Genomic DNA, 25,410 nt, shown 5'->3' with positions numbered 1-25,410 from the left:
CAGGGTATTCGGGACACAGTGACATTTAAGTAAACCGGTCAACTTTAATAACGTCAGTCATGGATATGAAAATAAAGTATGTGCTTAAACACTGTACTCTGGCCCATTTCGCTAACACATGCACTCAGTGCTTCATTAATATGCAAAATTTCAGTTACATATAAAATGGAGCAGCCATTGCACATGTGCATTCTGATAAGAAGAGGTAAAATTGCTAAATCTCAAGTGTAAAGTACATAATATAGGAACATACCAAAATGAATATTCTATTGTAACAAATCCCGTCCCTCAGGGTGACTTAGTATTGGACCTTTGTATCTGAAAAGAAGTAAAAGTGATACACTGAGCTAAGGCTGAATCTGCTTTGTAAGAACAGTGTTGATTCCACTCCCTCCTGTTCTCAAGAGTTTGATTTCAGTCTCCAGGAATATGCCACATTTCAAATCCAATAAGGTAGCTTTTTCAACAGTGCATTGCTTGTATCATTATCTCATACACTGCAGATCAGATGCAGAAGTTAGCAAGGAAGGCTCATTTACTTTTTGTGTGGAAAGACGCTGTCATGACACAGGAAGTCACACAGGTTTCATTTGCATGCCAGGTGAAAGTTCTAGTATGCAGAAAATGGAATTGAAATTTTCCATACTGCCATTACATTGCCAGGGGCACAAAGATAGCTCTGTTACACCTGCGTATGCTGTGTTGCTTCTGGCATCTCCCTCACTATAAAGGCCATAAACTCCCCTTCAGTGCTTAGCTCTGGTTTTGTGTCCCACCAAACGGTTGCCCTTTCAGCATTTTCTTCGACATTTGACCATTTATTTTTTTTTTGTATGGATAACATTAAAGGCAACAAATATCTGAACTCTGTGAAATCTTAGCCCTTACTAGAAATACATCCCATACAATATCAGCATTTTTCTAAAGCATTTTACTTTAAAGAATGTGTACCTGTAGTGGATTTCCACATTTTTCCCAATGTCTCCACACTGCAGCTTCTGATCTACCACAAGCATGATGGTCCTTTGTCACAAATTTCTTGAGATGTACTGGTTTTAGATAGAATCTATTTCAGTGACTTTTTTGCCGCTTTGAGATGTGATGTGTTACACTACCTTTCTTGAGAAAGTATTTTAAAATATCTTTTAATGGTGTGTGTTTGTTTAGCTGCTCTTGAAACTGTTTACTTATTGCTTTCTTTATTTCTTGTCTATTTGAGAAATCCTTTTTGCTTATCCTAGGGCGGCCTTAAACATGCCTGCTGAGCTCCTGTTAAACTGATAAAGCTTCACTATTACTCTAGCAGCAACTACTTCAATATGCTTTAAAGTACTGTATAAATTCTTCATTTTGTCTCTTGTGCTATTTTTCACTGCTTTCTGTCCTTTGTTACATATAGAATTTTTATCTGTTCTTGTCCTTCCTGGAGGTATTCTGGAGAAAGTGATTTTCTTTGTTTTACTCTCTATTTCACTTCCTTCTGCTTATTCTTACTTTTCCAGATTTCTGTGTGGCTTGTATTAAAACCAGATATTATTGTGACAGGTTTTGTGGTTCTGCCACATGAAGAGAGGTTCATGATGCAGAAACAATGTCTTCTGGTAGACCTAAATGTTAGCACTTAAGCACTGTTCTTGAGGCCAGTTTGAATTTGCTGCTCATATGTCTTGCCTCTTAGCCTTCTACTGGCCTTCAAGGATTTTTTCTTGAGCTAGATATCTGTTATCATCAAAGTCTGCAGGTCTGAACAACGGGCAAGTGAGTGGACATGCAAGCAACAATGAACTCAGAATCTGCAATAACGCGTGGTGTACATGACTTAATGTCCAAATTGTGGTGGATGCTGATCATCCAGCAACATAATCTTGGCACGTAACTGTATCATTACAGATACAGTTTTGCATCTGAATTAAAAAACGTATTAAAAAGTATTAAGTGTATTTTAATTTTTAATACTTTCTGAGGGCTGTGATTTAACAGTATTGCTGCTTCACTATTTAATCTTAGCAGTTGTTTTCTTGGTGAATTGATAGTTTCTTGTCATGTATTTAATTGCTGGCTAATTCTTGAGTTTTTTTCCAACCACTTTATGATGTCCCCTTTCTTTTGTTAATTGCTTTGCAATGAGAAGCCTGTAGAAGAAAATATGAAAGTCATCATGTAGTTCTTGATACAACTCGGCCTTTTTTATGACCACTAGACTATGGGCATTTACTTCAAGGATGGTGTGGACAGTGTGTTGAGTATAATGTTCCTCTCTCATCATTGCAGTGTGAGTACACCTTCAAGTCAAAAGACTAATATCTGATGTGTGTGTTTTCTTATTATCTCAAATATCTGCAACCTAACCCTCTCTAGGCTCTGAATGCGTGCATTTTACTTCACTGTATGTTCTACACGTGCTGGTTGTTGTGAGCTAAGAGCTAGTTTTTAGTGTTTGCCTGACTCTCAGTAAATTCCCATTTATTTAAGCTCATGAATTGATAGTTTTGTTGGTGCTGAGCACCAAGGCCACCCAAGGACTGCTGAGGCCTAGGAGCGAAAAACATTCTTCTAGATACACAAGATGAGGTAGATCAGGCAAAGCCTAGAAGAGGTTCACAAACACAAAAGGTTTTAAAAACAGACATCATTTTTCGGAAAGAGCTCGGTATATATTGCCTTGCACCACCAAACATGCCAGTATCTTGGAGGACTTTCTTCCTTTAAGAGCAGAGTAAAAGTTGGTAGTTGACTGTGTACCCTGCTGATTAATTTCTTCTAATTTTATTCTGTAATAAATATTCTGGGGTTCATTCTCAAGTTTAAATGTATTATGTTGTGGTGTAATAGGGGACACAATATTCAGAGGCTGTGAACCTCCCACAGACCCCCCCCCCACCAGATTCCTCAGGGCCACCGGATTTTTGGGAGTAGTCTGGAACAAACTGTGAGAAGTTTTAATTGTGCATAAAATTCTAAGTGTGTGACCATAGACTGTCTAAGAACATTTCTCTATCTGAGTAATTTATGATTTTTTTTTTTTAATTGGTGGAAATATAGAAGATGTTGCATAGTTTCTACAGCCAAAGTAAACTAAGCAGGACATCACTCATTTCCTACTTACTACACCTCATTTGCCACTTAAAACTTCAGCTTTCATTCAGATGTATCCAATTTCTCTTTTTTTATTAACAGTTACATGTTTGTCAGGCTTTCTGAGCTAATTCTTACTAGCTTCCATAAATATTAATTTCTAATAATACAGCTTATTTTAAAAGGTGGTTTGCAGTGCATCTAGCAAAGCATTATTCTTGGTTTTGGAATAATGACTGGCTTAAGAGTAATTTAGAGTACAGAAATAAAAATGGTAAATGAATATGGTTCTGCTTTTCAAAGGAGTCAAGTGTCCTGTTTATTTTCTGCTACAGGAAGTTATCATTTTTAGATATCTTAAGTTTGGTTTGAAATTCATTTTACTATCAAAAAATAAATCAGCAAATTATATTAAGAATGGTTTTATGCACATTGTAACCTAGGAAAATTTAGTTTTTAGTCCTTTTTTTGTGAATATTGGATAGAATCTTCTGTGCTGGTTTTGGAGAAGCCAAATCTTTTATCTGGAGTTTAATGATTCAAGCAAATAAAAAAGCTTTGTTTTGGGGGCGTTAGAATGTTGCTGTATGATGCACTTGTAAAATGAGCTCAAACAACCACTGCAGAAAAATACAATTATGCTCACAATCAGAGTCATCAGAGATGAATGAGCAGAGTGGACAGAATGTGTTGCTTGATAAATTTAGCTCTGCCTCTGACTGCCACTCGTTTGTGCACTGCTTTGATCTTCCTTGAATCTCTTTGTTACTCTGAGTTAGTCTCCAGTCATGGTGGCAGCTCTTGCGTGTTTCCATGGCCCCCGGAACTATGTCAAACCTGTTCTGCTGTAAGCAAAACCTGCCAAACAGGACAGGCTAGAGGCAATTGGCCAGAGACATGATCTGGTCTTCCGCTTGGCCTTTGGGCAAAAGTTGAACGCTATTCTTCTTTTGCTATAAAGTCAAATAAATATTGGAGATAAACAAGAATACAGATAAATTACCCAGCTATGGAAAACAGACTAAGAGCTGGTAACGTGGAACATCTGGACCTCACCAAAGGCAGAAATCCCAGCCAAATGTGGTGGAGCAAATACCTCAAAAGCACATCCTGATCTCAGCAGAATGGAAAAGAAATGGAACCTTTGAGTACAAAAATCTGCTGGTGCTGTTACTGTCTTTGAAACAAGCTGCAAACAAACTCGACATCAGCATGTGTGATCTCACTGAAGAAACAGTAAATGAAGTCTAGAGAAAACTTGAGGGAGCCAGCTCCCATTCTTTACATTAAAATGATCCTTACACTAAGGTATTAAGGTAGGAAAAGAAGAAGGATCTATACCTGTGACACAGCTGCTTGCAGCAGGGTCAGGTTAGTAATCTTTGAGGTTCTAAGGACCGTCTCATTGTACTCACAATGGCATTTGCAAGAATACATTAATATTCAGACATGGAGTTCTTATCTACTTGATCAACCATAAACTGACATAAGACAACAGACTAACATTCAGCCTAAGGGGAGGTACTCATGATTAGGCCACTATTGTGTAAGAGAGAAAAATGCTCCTTTAAAGAAATGAAAATAAGAGACGAGACAAAGCTAAAGCAGAGAATCCAGTGAATAGGTGAGAATCACACAGGGATGATCTGACTTTAGAAAACTGTTAATTGAAGTGTACAGAGTGCATTGATACTGTAGCCTCTGTTATAGGGCATTCTATGATTCTGTGCAGTCATATTAAGAATAGATGGACTTTTGTTTTAATGACTACCCTGGTGCTGAAGCCTATAAAGACAAAGAGTCAGAGATATTTACTAAACCGCTTGTGAAAGCATTATGTTTTTAAAGAGCATAAGGAAGCAACCAGAGCATAAAGGAACAACAAAATTTCTGATGAGTTATTAAAACTTAGGAAGGTGTAAGTGAAGTCGAAGATCTACAGATGTATTTCTTACGTCATGAATGTTGAAATAAAAAAGAACCAGCACCAAAGTAAGTGCAAAGTGGGATTGAAATCCCTAGTTTTTCAGATGGACAAAATGCAAGACTAGTGCAGGAACGTCTCACCTCCCAAGATCCCATCTAACTTTTTAACAGTTTTCTACATGCTTATCAGTTACATAGAGAATTTACTAAGAAAACATGAAGGAATTACAGAAAGATATGTCCCTCATGGCTCAAACATTTTCAATCTGTCATTTGCTTGAGAAAAGATAAGAATATAATAAGAATATATGATTTTACAAGAAGATATGTGATGGTATAGCTGAAGACATTACTGTGGTCACACAAAATTTTTGATTCTTAAGGAAAGTATTAAAATTTGCCTCTGCAGAATATGCTGAGAGAATGAGATTTCTGCTTAATTTGATATGAAGTGATAATACTCAGTCTCTACAACTGCCCCAAACAAGGTTGTAGTGAGGTGAGGGCTGGTCTCTTGTCCCAGGTAACAAGCAACGGGACATGAGGAAATGACCTCAAGTTGCCCCAGGGGAGGTTTAAATTGTATATTAGGAAAAAATTCTTCAGAAACAGGTTTGTCAAGTCTTGGAACAGACTCCGCAGAGACCTAATGGAGTCACCATCCCTGGAAGTATTTAAAAGACTTGTAGCTGTGGTGCTTAGAGTCATGATTTTTTGGTGAGCTTGGCAGCAATGGATGTGAGCTGCTCATTTACTGCTTCCTTTTCCTCCTGAGGAGGTGACGTATCTGGTAGACTGAGGGTCTTCGCTTCCCTCTAGTTGCTGGTCTTTATGACATGGTGACAAGTGCAGTGAAAGCCATGTGGCTACAGTGATCTTAAAGTGTTATTCATCACCAAATTCTTAGCCATCTTTGAGTCTGAATCTTGCAGCTTTGAAAAGCTCCATGTAGGTGAGTCTAGGTTGTTGCTGGCCCAGATATATCCTCAAACTTAGTAAGGCTCAGTCACTTTGAAATTATATTATCAGCCTCACAAAGAGTATGGTCAGGCTTCCTTTGATTTCAAACAGAGGTAAGTTTGCCACAAATATTGATATTGATTGTTTGAAACAAATCTCATGAGCTTTCAGAGGCTGACATTTTTCTATGCTAGTATCGTAAATTAAGAGATGTCTAGTGTTGCAAAGTGGAGTTAAGTGAAACATTTTTGATTGCTTTGTACACAGAGTAAATAAAAACATTTGTGACCACAGGTTGTTTTAACTGAAAAGTTATCAACTTAAAACTTAAGTTGTTGTAACAAAGTTGCATTTAATAGTGAAATGGGGAAAAATTAAAAACTCCGCCCCCCAATTTTAACAATTTCATTTGATCTGAAATGGAACATACTTTTCCCTTTTTATTCCACTGTAGAAAATAATAGCCGATAGCTGATGGTCAGCCAACATTATGTCAGTTGTTTGTGCCACCCTAGTTATAATTGCCTTTCAGTTCTGTGACAATTTAAAACAATTTGCATGATTGATGTTCTTTTTCTCATGTCTCGGTTTTACCTAAAAGACAAACACTGTCCGTGGCCTCAAACTGTGGTGTTTGCTTTTTTGGTTGGGTTTTTTTTTTTTTTTATTTGTTTTAATAATGAAAAATATGCTGAATGACAAGAATTAAAGCTTGGAAATGTGAAGAAAAGTCTCAGTTTTACCTGTGACACAACGTTGCTGGTTTGCTGTGGAAGACTGTGTGCACCGATGAAAGTGGTTAATCTTCAGTCCTGGCTGTAAAGGAATAGCTATGTTCTTTAGCAGAAGTGACACAATTTTTATCTTACATCACGATGTGCTGTCCTGGTTTCACAGCTTTGAAAAAGAGAAAAGTATCTGTATCTACTTCCCCCAGTTAACATATCCTTCCAGAGCTTCATGTGAAAAAAGGGATTTTCAATGCCACTAGTTTGAAGAGTAGCTGCAGAGTGTGGTCTTACTGACATGGTTCTCAGGGCTAACTTAGCTTATTTTTGTAAAATAGCCAAAGTACTAGCAAAATTTAAAAATACCTGGAATGTACTTACAATACACTTACTTACAGTATTTTTTGTCTGTATTTTTCAGTCTTCAAAAGAAATAAGAAATAGCTTGATTAATTGAAACTTACATAAAAGAAAGTTAGAACTTTCCCTCCCCCTTTTCTAAAGAGCACTTGAGGAAATGTGTTTAGAAAGTTTTCACCCTTTTAATTGCACACTGTCCACTCCTGCTCCTTGTAGCTCCTGCAGCTTCCAGTTGAGGTCTGGCTCTTTTTTCTGCAAACACTAACCATACATAATCAGGGACATTCCTGTTTCCAAAGACCTTCAAGGCTAATGAAGCAAGATAGGAAAAATAAGCACTACTGTTCCCTCTTTTGCCAGCTGGGTACTAAGGGACTGAGTGATTAGGATACTTGCCCAGTGTCAGAAAAGTTTGTTGCACTAACAGGAACTGAACATATGTCTTCATTTTCCCAGGCTCCTGCTTTAAATAGAGACCATTTTTCCTTCTGTGAAACCTTATTCTTTCTGAAATGCTGTATTCAAGATTCAGAATGGTCAAACATGAAAATTTGAATGTGTATTTTTCAAATTTGTTATTCCTTGACAAACTTAAAAAAAGTTTGCCTGCTAATACTCTGTTTTTAAAGACCATTAAATGATCTGGGCCTAAATGTTAGGGCAAAAACTTTTGCCAGCAAAAATATCTTTCTTACATAAACAAATCAATATTTATATGTCCTAGCTGGACATTTACATGAACAAATATGAGTTTTGCCTGGGCAAACACTGATACATGAAGGCTTCACTGGCGTGTCTGAGGGTAGAGCTCTAACTGAACATGTTTTCTAGCAATAAGTAAGTTATCCATTTTGAAAGTGTGGTCTTCTATGATTTAAGAAGAATGATGTATTTCACAGTAGTAAAATATGGAGAAATCCTGGAGAACTAATAGAACAGAGCAGAAATGTTTGATTAAATAGGGTTTTTTTTCTAACTTTTCAAATTTAATGAAGCTTCCTCTTGGACACCTATTACTTGCTCCTTTTGCCCTGTACTCTGCATTTTTGCCATAATTTCTGTATGTGAGTTCTTTCACACAAATCATTAACTCAATGTCAATTTTACTACTTGGTTTTGAATTAAATGCTTTGCTTGGAAATACAGGGCAATAAATCAACAGCTTTAGAGGGGGCAGGGAAGAGAGAAAAATCCCATGATTTTAATTTGGTGTAGAAGGACTGTTTGTGTCCTTTTGCTTAGGATTTGTCTTGGGTTATTCTTGTTGGCTGTAGCTGCCTACCAGAATTAAATGGAAGATCCTGACTTGAGAACTGGAGACTGTCCAAAATGTGTGGAAGTTAAATAAATCAAAATAAATATCCTCTCACCTGCACTGTAATTCTTCTATTCAGACTGGGAGGTCTTGAAGGAGTCTGTCTCCTTGATCCCTTTTGATGTCTTGGAATTCAAACCAGAAAAAGAAGTGAGTGCCTAAATATAAAAATGCAATCCAAACCCCACTGTTTACTAGCTACCAACTCATAGAAGTGTCTAAACTCCACAGTATGACCTATATTTGTCTTTAGACATTCTTTAGGTGTCTGAAACATGTGCCTCTCTGCTCCCTACGGACCATCTTATGAAATCTTTTTTCAGCTGCTTCCTTCAGAAGTGGGTTGTGAGAGGCAGAGGGTTGATCTATGCTACTAACTAGATCATTTCTATAAAGAGTAAAAAATCTGCATCAATTTCTTCCTTGACCTATCTCTTTCCTTTGCAAATTCAGTTAAACCAAACCTGCCATTGCTCCCAGTCAATAATGCAGGAGAAGCCTCACATTTTTTATTTCCTAATGCAGACAGAGCAAGAGAACTTTTCCAACTTTTAACCAACTGCAGAGGTATGACACCAAATTCACTGAAAATGTGTTCGTACTGAGGCTGCAGTCTCTGTGATGCTGCACTGTACAATCATCCCCTCGAGATCACAGTACCACTGCTGTCACATTCAGCCTGAGCTCCAGACACTGTGAATTCCTTTTGTGGTAGCTGGCAAGTGGGGATTTTCATGTGGTCCTCTATTTCTCCTATCCCATCAGAGCAAGGGCAAACCTGGTAAAATAAAGCCAGACTGGCCTAATTTTGGGTATCTTCTGGAAACCAACCACACCAGAGTTTTTTTTCCAAGAATTTTAAGTAGCATACTCTAGCCTGGCATTGAGAGTACTCTTATATGTAAGTAGTGTAGGTGGGGGTTAATATGCTACTGAAGTTACTAGGGGCAGCCAGCAAGGATTTAGTCTTTGCTGAGATAAACCTTTCTCCTTTTGTTATTAGATGATTCCATCTTCTTTCTGCTTCACATCCTTTTCACCATGCACAAAAGTAATGCTAGTTGTTACCTGCCACCACAGGTGTTCTAGGCTACATACAGTGTAGATTCATTGTCCCTGCATAAAAGGGGTAATCCCTCTGTGCCTCAAAATCAAAGATGAATAGTTAATCCCTTTTCTTCCTCCACAGTTAAAAATAAAACAAGATGTGTGTTGTTTAGTAAAAAAGCATAAAACCTGAAATTAATACATCAGTTATCTGTGCTCCTCAAACTATAAGGCAATACAAGTTCAGGATTTCTCTTTTTAGACATCTGAACTTTGAACTGATTCCAGTTACTTCATAGTTCTGTCATACTCAGGCTTCATGCCATGAGTCACTGCGTATATTGGTTGGTGCACCTTACATGCAGAACATGTGCCCTTCCGCTAGGTGTGTCTTATGGTATGGAACTCAAGATGAGTAACAAGCAACTTAGACTTTCATTCCAAAATGCCCCTTGACTGTGAACTATCATTTCTGGACTCAGAGGATACCTTAGAAAATTGTCAAGCACTTGAAACAACCCTTACTAACTGAGTTTGAGTTGTTAAGTGTAACTTGATTCTTTGGAATTAAACTTCTCAGAACAGAAGCTGTGACAAGAGCTACTTCTTCTAATAAAAAATCCAAACCAAACCAACCAAACAAAAGATGTCACAGAATCACAGAAGAGTCTGGGTTGGAAGGGACCTTAAAGATCATCTAGTTTCAACCCTCTTGCAGGGTTGGGTTGGGAAATGGACACTTCCCACTAGACGAGGTTGCTCAAAGACTGTTCAACCTGGCCTTGAACACTGCCAGGGATGTGGCATCCACGGCTTCTCTGGGCAGTCTGTGCCAGTGGCTCACTGGAAGTGAAAGTAAAGAATTTCTTCCTTATATTTAATCTAAATCTACCCTGTTTTAAAGTCATTAGCTCTTGTCCTATCACTGCATGCCCTTAATCAGACATTAAAAAGTATTCCAAACATCCTCTTCCTCTTGCCTCCTTGACTTAGATGAAATTCAGTGGCCCGTAACTCTTTTTAATCAATCCCAGATAATCAGCAAAGAAAATGGAGGAACCGTTTCTGTACCACACTCAAAGAACATGCAAACCACACACGTAGTAATGGCTTGGACCATTTGCCTGTTAATGCAAGGCTCTAAGTTCATATGACTTTCTAAAGAACCTTCAGACTGTCTAAGCTTTAGTAGTTTTAATCAGGCATGATAGAAGGATATTCTTAAAGGCTATCCCTTAGTGAAGATAGCCTTCTTTAGCTCTTCTGTAGTCAGCAGAGAAAGGCAGGGCTGGAATTTGGCTGTAGATTAAACCTGAATTTGATTGATCAATATGGTCAGATTCCTGCAGTAAATCATGAGAAGACTCGTCTTTCAGTGCCAACTACAGAGGTAAAAGAGAGATCAGCTCTATTGTGGATGCTTCTGCTGTTTTAATAATGATTTCTCAACAATAATTATACCTGTTAAATATTAACAATTACATGCCATCCTGAGTAATGTTTGTTCTTAGATCTACTTAAGTTAACTGCAATACATGAATAACCCCAGGAAATAGAAATGAAAGTGTAGTGAACAGATATTGACTCATTAACAGTTTGGGGAAATCCAGTTACTTGCCACATCTGCTTTCTCTTCTGTCTGTTGTAGGTTGCTGGCAAAACATAAAAGACTGGCGTAGTCAGATCTGTTTATGTATTTAGATATCTTAATTCAGATAAGAGAGAAGTGGTTTTTCACAAGTGTTTGCCTATATCACCTTCAATTTTATCTTTAAAATAAGATGGTTTAATAAAAATCTGGTTTAAGTGTTTGTCAGAATAGGTTGGAGATGGCTGTAACTTGGGAGTTACAAAATAAAAAATCAACCTCTCTGGGTTTTCTTTGTAATTCTCTATGCATTAAAATGCCTGAACGAGTAAAACTTGGGGAAAAGGCACATTAGAAATCGTCTGAAAAGTCAGAAAGCGGAAGAAAAAGTGATTCATACCTTCTCATTCATTCACCGTCAAACAGGAAATCTTTCAGAAGTTTCAATTCAAAGAAGCCTAGAAGCTACTACCTAAGTAGAAACATGCTACGATATGTTGAATGCATACTTACCCATCATTTGTGTACAGGGCATTAGGAGATGTGATAAACTTGTTAACACTGACAGGGACAGGGAATTGTGAGGTTTTATTTTTATTTACTATGTATAGAGAGATAATACTTTCATTGTTCAAAGAAAATGTAGTTACAGGAATGTTATAAACCTATAGCTATTGATTTACCTGCATTCTGATCTGGTCAACCACTTGACACAGAGAGGAAAATCCATATAGGGATCCACAGTTTTCCTTCAAACACCATCCCTTTCACTGTTTAACCAAGTATCTTCCACTCTGTGTAGTGTTAGGAGAGCTCCCAAGGTTGGTGATTTCCAAACCACAGCTGGGAAATCAACAGTGTAAATGAGTGGCTATTTACAGTACATATGGAACCTATTTATCAGAAATGTCATTTTTACAAATTGCAGTCCTTCTGCCATGCATCAGAGGGGCTTGTGAGAGAAGTGAACCTTGAGGAAAATTATGAGGTACTCACCTGTAGTCATACCTATCATAATTCTGGGTCACATTAAATATAGCTTCCAAAGAAGAGACTATTTCAAATTGTGTTCGTGCTCATCTGAAGTTGATGTTTAAAAACTTGAACTTCTACATGCAAAAGTTACCCTCTGTTTTTACCAGATTTGGCATTTTTTGTGTTGACCATATGCTTTATTGTACATGTTCTCCATACACAACTCGTGAATGATGAGCATTTCATCATGCTTCTCTGAGACTACCCATAGATGCAGTGGTTTCAGTCACTGTATCAAGTAAAACACAGCACCACAGGTTTCAGCAGGAAGGGGAGCAGAGAAAGGGGGTGTCCTCACCAAGAGTGCCATTCTGTATCACCTGGACATGGCAAGCAGAGCAGATTTTAGCCCGAAGTCCAGACTGCCAGACAAGCCCATGGGGGCATGGCAAGTCTGAGGTCAGGTAATCAGGTCAGGCCAGCAACAGATCAGCAAGTCAGTGGCAGGATCAGACACAGTCTGGTGGTCATAGTGATGAGCCTGGTCCATGGTCAAGCTGGAGAGTCAATTCCGGTGATGGCTGAGGTGCAGATTGCAAGGGTACATCAGCCAGGACTGGTCATAGCTACACTGCAGTGTCGCTGACCAAGGGTGAGACCTACAGACTGAAAGCTGCTCCAGAGAGAAAAAGAGAGAGCAGCGGCTGAGACTTCCTAGCAGCCTCAAAGAGTTCTCCTCAAGGCTCAGCACCTGCTTCAACTGGCCTTGATACTAGATTGCCAAACCCCCAGGCAGAAGGCAGCTTACTTCAGTGAGCAGCATGCACTGAAGCCTGCGCTGTGGTGGCTGGATTGCCCCTAGTCCACACAGACCTGCACTTGTGCAGCAGTTTGCCTTTGAACTCATTGAGGCCAGCATTGCTCAACATGTCGTTTGTGGGCCAGTGCCACTCTGGGAGGCATGAAAAGGTGTCGTGGTTTAAACCCAGTCAGGCAACTCGTTCACTCACTCCCCCCCTTCTTTCCCTCCCCCTAGTCTCAGAGGGACGGAGAGGAGAATCGAAAAGAATGCAACTCCCACGGGTTGAGATAAGAACGGTTTAGTAACTAGGGTATAACAGAAATCACTACTGCTACCACCAGTGATAATAATGATAAAGGAAATAACAAGGGAAGAGAATACAACATCTCACACCAGCTGACTGATAACTCGCCCCCCCCCCCCCCCAGCCCGACCAAGCACCGACCGATACCTCCTCCAACCCTGCAGTCTCCCAGCCCTTCCGGCTAACTCCCAGTTACATCCTGGGCATGACGTGCTGTGGTATGGAATACCTCTTTGGTCAGTTTGGGTCAGGTGTCCTGTCTCTGCTTCCTTCCAGCTTCCCCTCCTCCCTGGCAGAGCATGAGGCTCACAAAGTCGTTGGCCAAGCCAAAACATCATTGTTATCAGCTCTGATCCCAGGCCGAAAGTCAAAACACTGCACTGCACCAGCTACCAAGAAGGAGAAAAATGGCTGTTACTGCTGAACCCAGGACAAAAGGTGATCCCAAAAGTGGTTGCTGGATGCTGATTGTTCCTAGTTCATGGAGTAGGGGTCTGTTGTATTTTGTTTGCAGTATTAACTATAGATTGCATGTTTGCAATTATAGCATAGTACAGATTTAGTAAACAGGAGCATTAGGTAGAATTAATCTGTCCTAATTTAGGGATTCAAAAATTACATGGCTAAAGCAGACATTTCGAAAGGCTGAAGTGTACCTTTTAAGTAAGTCAGAAGGAGAAATTTTGGCATTTTGGTGATATATTTTGTCAGGTAAAGCTTGCAGTGCTCTTGGTTCATCTGAATTCATTCTCATTAGGACCCATTATCAAAGCTGTCTGAGAGTGCATGGAGCAAAAAAAACCCACGTTTATTATGTACAAAGTTGGCACTGTTTGTATAAAAGTTCACTCATAGCTCCTGCTAAAAAAAAAAAAAGCTGGAATTTGATGTTATTTCTCACTAAAACACTTAAATTCACAAAAGAACCTGCTGTTTAAACAGAAAGAAACCGACTTTTAAAAAACAATTTCTTCCTGCACTTGTTTCCTTAAATGGGAAAACAGCTTATGACTCTGTACTGTCACATTAGAACTTGAATTTGTATGCTAGATACTAATAAATGCCATTTCACCTGCATTTTTGTGGTTAATGGCTCTGCTTCAGACATCAATTCTTCATACATTTTCTGCATCAATTCTTCATACATTTTATGGTCCTGCACAACCCCTGAAGTAGATTACCACAGATAAAGGCCAAACAAAATAAATGGCATCAGATCTTCTGAAAGCTCTATGTTTATATCTCTCACCAAAACTGGCAAACTTCTGACACATAGTCTTCCCACACCTCTTGTTAATGTAACATCTTCTGTTATTGTTTTCATGTCTGGCCCTTCATAACATTTTGTGCCTCATTCACACAAAATAAGGTTAATTGAGCAGGATTTGCTTTGTCTGATAAAAACAGAAGTTTGGGGATCAGAAAGATGGGGATATCTTGCTCAAGTGAGTGATAAAAGCACAACAGATGTCTTATCGATGGTGAATACACAGGCTATTTTAATCCGTTAAAGAAAATGCTTGCTGATCAGTAGTTGTACATAGCCACAGTGTGCAGCACAGAAATACAAGTTGTGGTTTCAAGCTTGTTTTATCTACACCTATCTACAAAGTTAATTTAATTTTTACAAGGGTGCTGTCTATACTCCAGTCTGGGCCTTCCCCTGTGTCTGCGGTGTCTATGCTAGGCCAGAATGCTCAGAAGGCTTCTAGAGAAACTTGCACACAGTAGAAAGTTGGCAGGGAAAGGTGTTAAAGGATTTCCTTGTTTCCATTAAGTTAAAGGAAAGACTACTAATAAAAGAAAGAGACTTTTGATGTTTTCAGATCTGAAATTCAGTTGCGTGTTAATGAGCAGACTACTTCATAGTGACATGACACAGAGCTAGATTGTGGATAGATATTGGATGGGAGTGTGCAAGAGGGGCTGAGAGAGACACATCTCCTGATAAAGAGAATTTGAAGCCTAATTAAAAAATCTTTCACTGTCCCTTTCAGAGCAAGTTTAAATCAGAAAGCCAGGCTGTGCAAAGGGGAACTCTGGACTGTCTCCAGGATGGACTCAATCTGTAGTAGAGTGAGGAAGAAAATGATGCAGGAAGGCATACACAGAATTTTTGGACTTTTTGTGGGGGAGGAAGGGGGAAGAGGGGAAGCATATAGATTCCATACCTCTTCTATTCTCTAAAATAGCAAGTCACAATATAAGAAATCATTTGCAGACTTTCTGTCATTTGCTTCAAGTCACGAAGTATCTCCCAGAAATTTATAGCCTAAGAAAAGACAAGATGTAAGATGGGCTTTGGGGGTTCTTGGATGCTAAAGCTTAAATTTCCTTTAGGAAAAATGGTGCCAACAATCATTTACATAATGAGTAAGATTAGAAAGGAGACAATACATTGAAAGAGACTGTGGGTCCTACCACAACCGGCTGATGACTGATAGAAGGGAAGTTGATCAATGTTGTGACAAGAAAAGTCATTTTCTCACTGCCCCTCTCACTAAACCCTAATGTTTAGTAGCTTTGCAGAAATGAATTGCTTAAAGTAGCAATTCAGTCAGCAATTACTACTGTTGCTGGTGAGTCAGTTTTGCTACTTTTATTGTTTCTTATTATTGCTACTACTAGCATTGGTTAGGCATCTTAAGAGTACCTGCTTATCACAAGGAAAACAGAGGACGGTGTGTAAAGGGACATGAATGGATGGAAGATGGACGGGCATTTCTGTTCCAGACCTGGTGCACGCAGTATTCCTTCTGTCTGAAGCCTTGCCAGCTTCACCTGCTCTTCACTGTATTCCTATGTATACATCCTGACATGACTTTTATCACAGACAGCTTTTTAAAGAAAAATTATGTTCAGCCTGTGATAAAGTTGCCTAATGCTTTTCTCCAGAACTACTAAGCCAGTGGGTCCATGTCCTATATTTCTGTAGATAATGATTTCAATTAGGTGTTCTTTAGGAATTTCAGGCTAATTTTTCAGTTTGTGGACATCCAGCATACTTGTATAGCTCTCCTCTTTTGTGTCTTTAGCCAATTAAATAAGCATCCTTTCTGTTTCTTCATAAAAGCTGATAATGAAAATATCAAACAGCATTATATTAGAACAGACTTTCATATATCTCCATTCAATAGAGCCTTCAGGCTGATAGTAAACCATTATTAACTACTCTGTGCAAACATTTTGGGCCACTTTTTTTGCTTACTCTACAGTAATTGCATCTAGTCTCTGGCTGTGTCTACATTCATGATCTTCTTTGGAGGATCAGTGTATCTTTGGCCTGTTTATGTGTGGTTTGGTTTTATGGAGGTTTTGGAGTGTGTGACCTAGACACCTTGGAGATGAAACTCACTGAATTTTGTCTCCAGGTATATACTGAAAACTCTGCAATTCCCAGCAAAGACTGGCGGGGCCCAAACTAGTGGTTGGTTTTTTAGGTGTCTTTGAACACAGGGCTCTAGTTGTGCCTGCTACTGTTGTGCCAAATTACTTGCTCTGTAGACATGTTTTCCAAGCTTGCTAATGAGACTCTCACATAAGACAACTTTGAGAGGCCTATTAAAGTAAAACTCACTTTAGCTTGATTCTGATTCCACAATTGTGCTACAGTTACAGAATGCCATTGCTTTAATGTTTTCTCTAATGTATGAAAGCTCTAATGTGATTTGTAACTGACTAAAGGGTTATATATATACAAATGCCTAAGCAGCCTCTTGATATGTCATGGGAATTACAAATTGTCACATCAGTCAGAATTTTGTGAAGCAGCATTATAGTCTTTCTCTCTGAAAACTGCCAATTTGATCATAGTACTTGTCAAAACTGATGTTTTTTCCCTTGGTTTACTTTTCTTTGTCCATTTTACAATCAGGCAAAGAATATGTCTAGTAGGACAGATCTTTTATCTGTATTGCTCCCTGAGAAAGACTGTTGCTTGTGGGATGTCCATTGCCAGCTTTTTGTAGGAAATTATGTTAGTTGCTCATAGTTGCTGCTAATGAAATGAATTGTGTTACCTTCTAACTAGCAGGAGTCTCTGTAAAATTCTTCATGAAGTTTGTTTTTCCAGGGCAAAGAGACAAAATGTGCAAGTGGGGGAGACGACTGAGACAAATTTCCTCCCCCTGCCCTCAATGAAAGCTTGATGTTAGGAATTATCAGGTTTTTTTAAACAGGGAGTCTCTTGAAGCAGCAAAACTGGGATTGTGAAAGTTTGATTAGCTTGAGCTGAGCACAGACCCAGATACTGGGTCCAGTTCTCTTCTAGCATAAACAGCTAAAGCCCCCTTCCTAGAGACTGTGCCAATTTACCCTAGTTATGCTTTCTTCATGGCACTTCCAAATGTCTTGCCTGACTGCAAACTTTTGCTTTATTCTCTGACTCTTTGACATTCTAAGGGCTGTATATTTTCTTAGTGGTATTTCCTAAAAGATTAAGTGCCTGAAAATTTTTGATACATTTCTCACACTCTCTGCTTTTGGGTCTAATTCTCCTCCTAAAGCTTTTTGTCAATCTGAAATAATGCATGACAGTAATGGCAGTGCCTTTAGTGAAAGCCAGAGGAGACTCAGGCCCCACATATTTTTGTTATTTATATACCCAGAAGTTCCTGCTCCTGATAGCAATTGCAGGAGTATCAGCACCAGTAGTGGCTAGAGCAGCAGACAGAGTTATCATTCCTTGTCATCACTTGGGTAAATCAAGAAGCCCTCCTCAAACATACCAAAGGCTGTTGTTTCTTGTCAGTTGCATGGCATGCAGGTAAGTCCTTTAGCTCAGCCTCGCGCTTGATGTGATTGGGTTAAGGCAAAGTGAAGGTCCATCCAGGTGGTTTGTATTCTAAGTGCTGTGACAAGAGGGCTCTGTGCACAGATGAGGCCAGAACTTCAGATGGTAGCTACAATGGTAAAGCACATGATTGATAGAGTTATTTAGTAAGAACTGTAATCATCCTGGGGACCAAAGGAGAGCCTGCAGCTGGAGACTTCCCTACAGCAACTAATGAGCTGTCTGTGGTGTCTTTCAGAATAACTTTGATATAAGAACAGCTGAGACTATTGAAACTGGTCTTCTTAGGTTTCTTCAAGGGGGTATTACTGATTTAATCACTTGACTGGCCTCTGCATCATATCATTGATTTTTATGATGAAGGCCTTAATTAAGACTAATGCCTGTCAGTGCATGAAGCAGTCACTTTCTCCGTCTCTTTTCTGGGGATCTTTCGGCTTCAGGAAGTGAAGTGACAAGCAACAAAAAGCTCATTTTGTACAGTTTTTGGTGAGTTGTGTGGGACAGTCAAAAGGGAACAAATACTTTCGAGAAAGCTTCGAATGTGTATAAGTGGATCGCTGGTTATCATCCAATGGGTAAACAAGTCATCTCCTTTGTAACATTTGAATTTTTTCAATTGCTCATTGTTGCTTGTGGCTATGGTTCCCAGGACTTTGTGACCATAAGTCTTCTTGTGAAAACACTGACTTCTACTTTGATTTATGTAAGATGTGTTAGGATATGTTAAGATATGGCAAACAAATCTCAGACTAGACCAGTTTGCAAAAGACATCTTAATGTAATCAGGAATGAATATCTGCAGGAATAGCCACATCTAAATCCTGCTGACTCAGACTACTTTCCATGTATCAGCCTGCAAGGTTCTTTGCTGGTTTAATCTGTAGACAGCTATAGTCTCTCTGGTCCATAATGTCTTAAAAACAAATCTTTTAATCAGCACTTCAGATATCTCCAGAAATGTCAGTTTTTAACGTAGGAGAATCTTCATGTAAAAGATCTTGTATTTCCTAGTTTTGTCTGTAATTTCTTATGTTCACAGTGTTGCAGCATGAAGCCATTTGTCCTGATTGCTCAGTCGGTCTCCAAAATGAAATAACAAATTATGAAATGATGCAGAAAACCTGCCTGTAGCTGGTACCTTGCTATTATTTTCACTTCTTCAGCAGTAAGGACTGTGCCACACCTTTAAGTATTTCATTTCATTTATACCATGGTTGACTGGTGATCATTGGGCTCTTGCCATCATTTGAGTGGTTTAACTAAAAAATTTCATCCTAACCAAGAGATTTGTGTCCTTTTGTATGCCGACTAAACACACACTAAGACACCGTATCAAGTAATCATGAACTATCATATATCTTTATAGTCATAACCATTTAGTGTGTTATGAGAAATATAAGAGAAGGCGCTTCATCAAAATTACCAAGACTTGTGGTTAACTGAGGAAGCTCTGATTATTATCCTCAAGATACAGGTCACTCCTGAAATACTCAGGTAAAATCTGCTGCTTGAAATCTGATGGGAATCCCAGCCTCCTCCATCTGGAATTTAAAGCATAATACAGTCCCACGATCTTCATACAGCAGTGGGCAGCAACATGGTGATAAGCTCTACATGAAACCATGGGGCCTGATGAAATCCATCCACAGGTACTGAAAGAGCTGGCAAATGAAGTTGCGAAGCCACTGGCCAACATATTTGAGAAATCATGGCAGTCAGGTGAAGTTCCCAAGGACTGGAAAAAGGGAAATATAACCCCCATTTTCAAGAAGGGGAAAATGGATGATGCAGGGAATTACAGACCAGTCAGTCTCACCTCTGTGCCTGGCAAAATCTTGGAGCAGATTCTCCTGGATGGCATGCTAAGGCACATGAAAATCAACAAGGTGCTTGGTGACAGCCAGCATGGCTTCACTAAGGGGAAACCCTGCCTGACCTATTTGGTGGCCTTCTATGATGGGGCAAAGTGTTTGACACTGTCCCACATGACATCCTTGTCTCTAAATTGGAGAGACATCAACTTGATAGGTGGGCCACTGGGTGGATAAAGAACTGGCTGGGTGGCTGCATGCAAAGAGTTGTGGTCAATGGCTCAATGTCTGGCTGGAGACCAGTAATGAGTGGTGTCCCTCAAGAATCAGTGTTGGGACTGGTTTTGTTCAACCTCTTTGTCAGTGACATGGACAGTGGGATTGAGTGCACCCTCAGAGTGACTGTAGTGACAGGACTCTTCATTAGGGACTGTAGTGACAGGACAAGAGGTAACGGGTTAAAACTTAAACAGGGGAAGTTTAGGTTGGATATAAGAAGGAAATTCTTTACTGTGAGGGTGGTGAGGCACTGGAATGGGTTGCCCAGGGAAGTTGTGAATGCTCCATCCCTGTCTGTGTTCAAGGCCAGGTTAGATGAAGCGTGGGTGACATGGTTTAGTGTGAGGTGTCCCTGCCTATGGCAGGGGGGTTGGAACTAGATGATCTTAAGGTCCTTTCCAACCCTAACCATTCTATGATTCTATGATTCTAAACTGAGTATCATCTTTTGACAGCTGAGTCACATGTACCCTGATGCTGGTTCAAGGCAACTTGGTGCTTCTGAGCCACGGTGCTTCTGATAGGTATCATAATTAGCTTTGCAGTGAGTACTGTATATCCTTTTATCTCTCCTTGGATGTTCAAATATGTTGGAAAATCTGGACTAGCAGGCTGAATTGCCTCCAAACATTGGTAAAACAAAATGAAACAAACAAACAAACAGGAAGAAATAAACCCTGGCACTGAGCTGAGAATGGTGGCACATTAAACATGCTCCATCTCCACCTTCAATTTAAAAATGACCTCACATGGAGCAGCATTTATGCCTTCTTGGCTTTTGTTTCTGGGAGTAGTCATTTGCAGTGACTTCCAGGAAAGATAGTGAGAAACACTGCTTTACCACCAATCCTTTCAGCAAACCCTTTTGATCCTTAAATCTCCACAGCCATTCCACAGCACTTGGGTTGCTTCACCATGGACTCATCCCCATTTTGTCCAGGCACTGTAGCAGTTCTAATTTGAGCTGTCATGAGGTATGCATACGCTATGCAATGAAGTGTGCTGGTATCACTACATTGTATGACAACCTTTAAGATACACTAGCTCAGATCTTGTAGCAATGAAACTATGGGAAAGCAGAAGCCTGTTGGAGTCAATAAACTTCTGTAGCATTTGGATCTTTGCATTGTAATCTACTGCTTATTCTACACATAAGCTTTTTGTTTCTTCTCTTTCTTCCTGACTGTCACTGTTTTTCCCAAGGAGTGGTTTGTCTCCTTAAGAGGTCTTGAGTAGCAGAAATTCTTTATAATTGAAGAAAGGATTACTAATCTACTTCTTACAATTTCCCAGGATTTAATTTTCATTCAAAACAATACTCCCCTTCCTCCAAACAGAAAAAAAATACACAAATGTGACTAGTTTCATCTGTGGAATGATTCTTTGGTGCAAGAAATTATGTCCAGTGCAGTAAATTTCTTACCACTAATTCTCTCATCTCCACAACACTCAGAAATTTATCTCAGCTTCAGTATGTAATTCTTGCTGTCCTTGGGAAAGTAACATCACAGGTAATCAGGAATGTCTCTTCCGTTACTAAAATCTGTTCTCACAACAATGACAACAAGAAAAAAGAAAAAGAGAGAGTACAGAGGAGAAGAGTATAACCTAGATACTGTCTGAGACTAAGTACTTCATGTAAAATGAGTAACATGATCTATCTGCAGATGGGTTGGACTACATGCCCTTTAAAGACTCCTTCCAACCCAAGCTATTCAATGATTCTGTGAAAACACTATGCTGTGTCAGGTCTGGAATGGTCACCACAAATCTTGGGCAAGTGAGACAGTGGGTGAAGTCAGCCTGCCCTGCCTTATGTTCATCAAAATCAGATGTTCATGCTTGTGTTGGGTATCTAGTTGCTGTACTGTTGATGAAGAGAAAAAGCACTCCTGGAATGTGGGTCATCTAATCCTAAAATATGTTGTGTATAAGGTAGGTCATGTGAACCATCATTTGCAGAGGTCTGTTTCACTTCAGGGACTGCAAGACAGCTGAAGGTGACTGATGTTACAGACACTACACATAATATTAAATTGTATGAAGTCTGGTAACGTGAAGTTTAATATCCTAAGTTGTAGCTGAAATAATTGGGTTAGTATGTGGAAAGCTACTAGCTCTTTTGAGTCTCATCAGTAGCAAAGCAAACAGAAGTGAGTTGACTTCTTACCTGGTGTAAAGAAGCAAGATCCCATTAGCAAGGTCCCATTAGCAGTGACCCAAGGTTTCACTTCTCAAGGGGAAGGTGAAGATCTGTTACATTTTACATTTCATTATCTGGAATCAGGTTCCTCTCACCTCGCTATAGCTGCCTTTGTCATCCACACTGCCTTCAATGAGAACTGTTAGCATGGGATTCACTTGACCTATCTTAAAAATCTGCTTAAGGCAGAGATAAGTAGCTCCATAGTTTGTGCTAATTAAACTGACTAGATGCCCATTGATTCTAAGAACAATTTATGGTGATTAATTCCTGTCTAAATGTCCGCATTGTACATTTCAACCATCAGGCAAATGGTGTTCCTAGTCCATGGGGTAGCTGACTGCACTTAATTTATCAAGGTCATAGAGAAAATTTATAGATTGCAAAGATTTATGTAAAAGAGCTGTTATTTTCTTTGGCGCTTCTGCTTCTAACCTGTTTTGCCTCTCACACAGCTGCCATTACTATTCTTCATTGGAGTAACATGGGAGATGCATTAAGGCACCTGGGCACACAGAATGGAACAGGCCACATTACTTCTCCCATTAAAATAGACCTTAGTTCTGGTTGCCCAACGTTGTGCTTTTCTTAGGCACCAGTGGTGCACCATCTGCAGAAAGCACTAAGCATGCGTGAAAATTAAACTGTTTCAACTTAGGTGTCTTCCATGCATTTTGAATGCTCTTATCTCAGGCCTTAGCCAGAAGGAAGGGTGCTTGTGATACTGGGCTTTGTGTTGGAATGTAAAGTGAAGAAAACACTCCATTTTTACTCACCCAGTAAAAAAGAAAAAGGATTCTCTCCCTTCTAACTGCTACTCAAATTTTAGAAAAAGAAAAGGCTAGCACATTTTTTGGCACAGAAACACTTCCAGATTGTGTCTTATTTCTTTGAACTATGCAGGCTAAGATAATGATATAAGGATAATTATATTTCATGTTTGAAACTGAAGTTGATAGGAGAGAAATATCCTTCTGTGTGGAGCTTTTACATCATGTTTAATACATCTGTTATTAGCTGAAGCCAGAAAGACCTATGCATGTATTTAAAGAATACATTTAAGGAATGGAGAATGCAACTAGAATGAAAAAAAAAAACCACCCTTTTTCTCTTTCTATTAGGTAATCTGATATTTCAGTTCCTTGTGGTCAATGGCTCAATGTCCGGCTGGAGACCAGTAACGAGTGGTGTCCCTCAGGGATCGGGGTTGGGACCGGTCTTGTTTAACATCTTCGTCGCTGACATGGACAGTGGGATTGAGTGCGCCCTCAGCAAGTTTGCCGATGACACCAAGCTGTGTGGTTCGGTTGATATGCTGGAGGGAAGGAATGCCATCCAGAGGGACCTTGACACGCTTGTGAGGTGGGCTGATGCCAGCCTTATGAAGTTTAACCATGACAAGTGCAAAGTCCTACATCTGGGTCAGGGCAATCCCAGGCACAGCTACAGGTTGGGCAGAGAAGAGATTCAGAGCAGCCCTGCAGAGAAGGACTTGGGGGTGCTGGTCGATGAGAAAATGAACATGAGCCAGCTGCAGTGTGCACTTGCAGCCCAGAAAGCCAACTGTATCCTGGGCTGCGTCAAAAGGAGCGTGACCAGCAGGTCGAAGGAGGTGATCCTGCCCCTCTACTCTGCTCTTGTGAGACCTCACCTGGAGTACTGTGTGCAGTTCTGGTGTCCTCAACATAAAAAGGACATGGAGCTGTTGGAACAAGTCCAGAGAAGGGCCACGAGGATGATCGGGACTGGAGCACCTCCCATATGAAGACAGGCTGAGAAAGTTGGGGCTGTTCAGCCTGGAGAAGAGAAGGCTGCGTGGAGACCTCATAGCAGCCTTCCAGTATCTGAAGGGGGTCTACAAGGATGCTGGGGATGTACTGTTCATTAGAGACTGTACTGAAAGGACAAGGGGTAATGTTTTAAAACTTAAACAGGGGAAGTTTAGATTGGATATAAGGAGGAAATTCTTTCCTGTTAGGGTGGTGAGGCACTGGAATGGGTTGCCCAGGGAGGTTGTGAATGCTCCATCCCTGGCAGTGTTCAAGGCCAGGTTGGACGAGGCCTTGGGTGATATGATTTAGCATGAGGTGTCCCTGCCTATGGCAGGGGGGTTGGAACTAGGTGATCTTAAGGTCCTTTCCAACCCTAACTGTTCTATGATTCTATGATTCTATGACATATCCCATGCTGACCATCAGTGTACCAGAAAGCAAATTCACCAGCAGCTTCAAAACATGCAGATTCCAGAAAAAGGTAATGGCAAGATTATCTTTAGCCCAAAGAACCCATCAGTAGTCTGCAAAAGTCTTACCAAGGGGGAAAAAAAATAAAAAAAGCTTCAAGAAAAATAGAGAAGCCTTCTTTAGAAACAGCCTCACCAAAATGGAAAGAAAATGCAATGGTTTAGGCTGCTGCTCTAATCATGCAGTTCTGTGTGAGGAAAAGAGCTTAGGATTTAGAATCGAGAGGCTATTTCTTGAGGGGTTCTAAGCTTTGTCACTGAGGGGGACAATGGAAGGGCTGTCTATAGGTAGGCTATGTTTCTCTACAACCCCTGCCACTATTCAGGAAGCTGAAATGATGTAGTGAGGGCAACTTCAAAGTTAGTTTTTAGACAGATGGTTGCAAAGGACCTGGGTTGCCCCTCTTTTAGGTTTTGTACAGTTTAAAACCATACAGAGTGAACTTAGAACGTGTAATTGAAAAAATATGAATAAGGAAACTTTTTGGAACTTTGGAAGAACACTTCTACTGAGGGCTTTTGTTGCTGGGAATGGAGCTGGAGAAACAGCACTCCAATAATGCAATAGTGAGCAGTAAGACTTGGTTGGCATTTGGCCTTCTGCTGGGACATGAAGCAGCAGGACTTCTGCACGACAGCTGGCAGGATAAGACTAGCACAATGCCTACTGAAATAAATGAAAACCATCTCATGAAAGTGAAGATAGGTGGTGGATGGAGATCTATTGTGCTGCACCTAAAATATCTGAGAGATGAATCCTTCCTCTTTTGTCTTGTTTCACCTGTAATGCTCTTGGTGCAGATGCTTTCATAACGGGTGACTAAAATGACATTGAAAGTCTTATGTTACCAAATTAATTCCTTTGGAAGGGGAAGGAATTCCTTTGTGGCCTTCCTCCACTCTCCAGAACAGATTTTGTAAAATTCTGGATATTTTGTTATTCATATTATCAATTAAACTTACAGAATCAGTGGATAACTTACTCTCTTTTTTTTTCCTG

General features: G+C 39.8%; 2 long non-coding RNA genes across 3 annotated transcripts in view; one reads left to right on the top strand and one right to left on the bottom strand.

Annotated features, from left to right (window-relative positions):
• LOC133267052 (uncharacterized) overlaps window positions 1–23,151 on the top strand; it is a 40,521-nt gene extending 17,370 nt beyond the window's left edge. Inside the window, exons 2-3 of one of the 2 annotated variants that reach the window (XR_009742621.1) lie at window positions 17,688–17,845; window positions 22,624–23,151. This is a non-coding gene — a long non-coding RNA (uncharacterized LOC133267052). Of the gene's footprint in view, window positions 1–17,687; window positions 17,846–18,914; window positions 19,154–22,623 lie in introns of those variants that run through there. The other variant, XR_009742620.1, reaches the window with a different exon arrangement.
• LOC133267055 (uncharacterized) overlaps window positions 1–25,410 on the bottom strand; it is a 497,367-nt gene that overhangs the window by 120,976 nt on the left and 350,981 nt on the right. The window lies entirely within an intron of this gene.

The sequence above is a fragment of the Pezoporus flaviventris genome, unplaced genomic scaffold (assembly GCF_033815535.1).
Source record: "Pezoporus flaviventris isolate CSIRO_AGI_PZ_B2104156 unplaced genomic scaffold, CSIRO_AGI_Pfla_v1 ptg000007l, whole genome shotgun sequence".
NCBI classification, from domain to species: domain Eukaryota; kingdom Metazoa; phylum Chordata; class Aves; order Psittaciformes; family Psittacidae; genus Pezoporus; species Pezoporus flaviventris.
The sequence above is the reverse complement of the archived record's forward strand: the minus strand, read 5'-3'. Positions and strand labels throughout refer to the sequence as shown.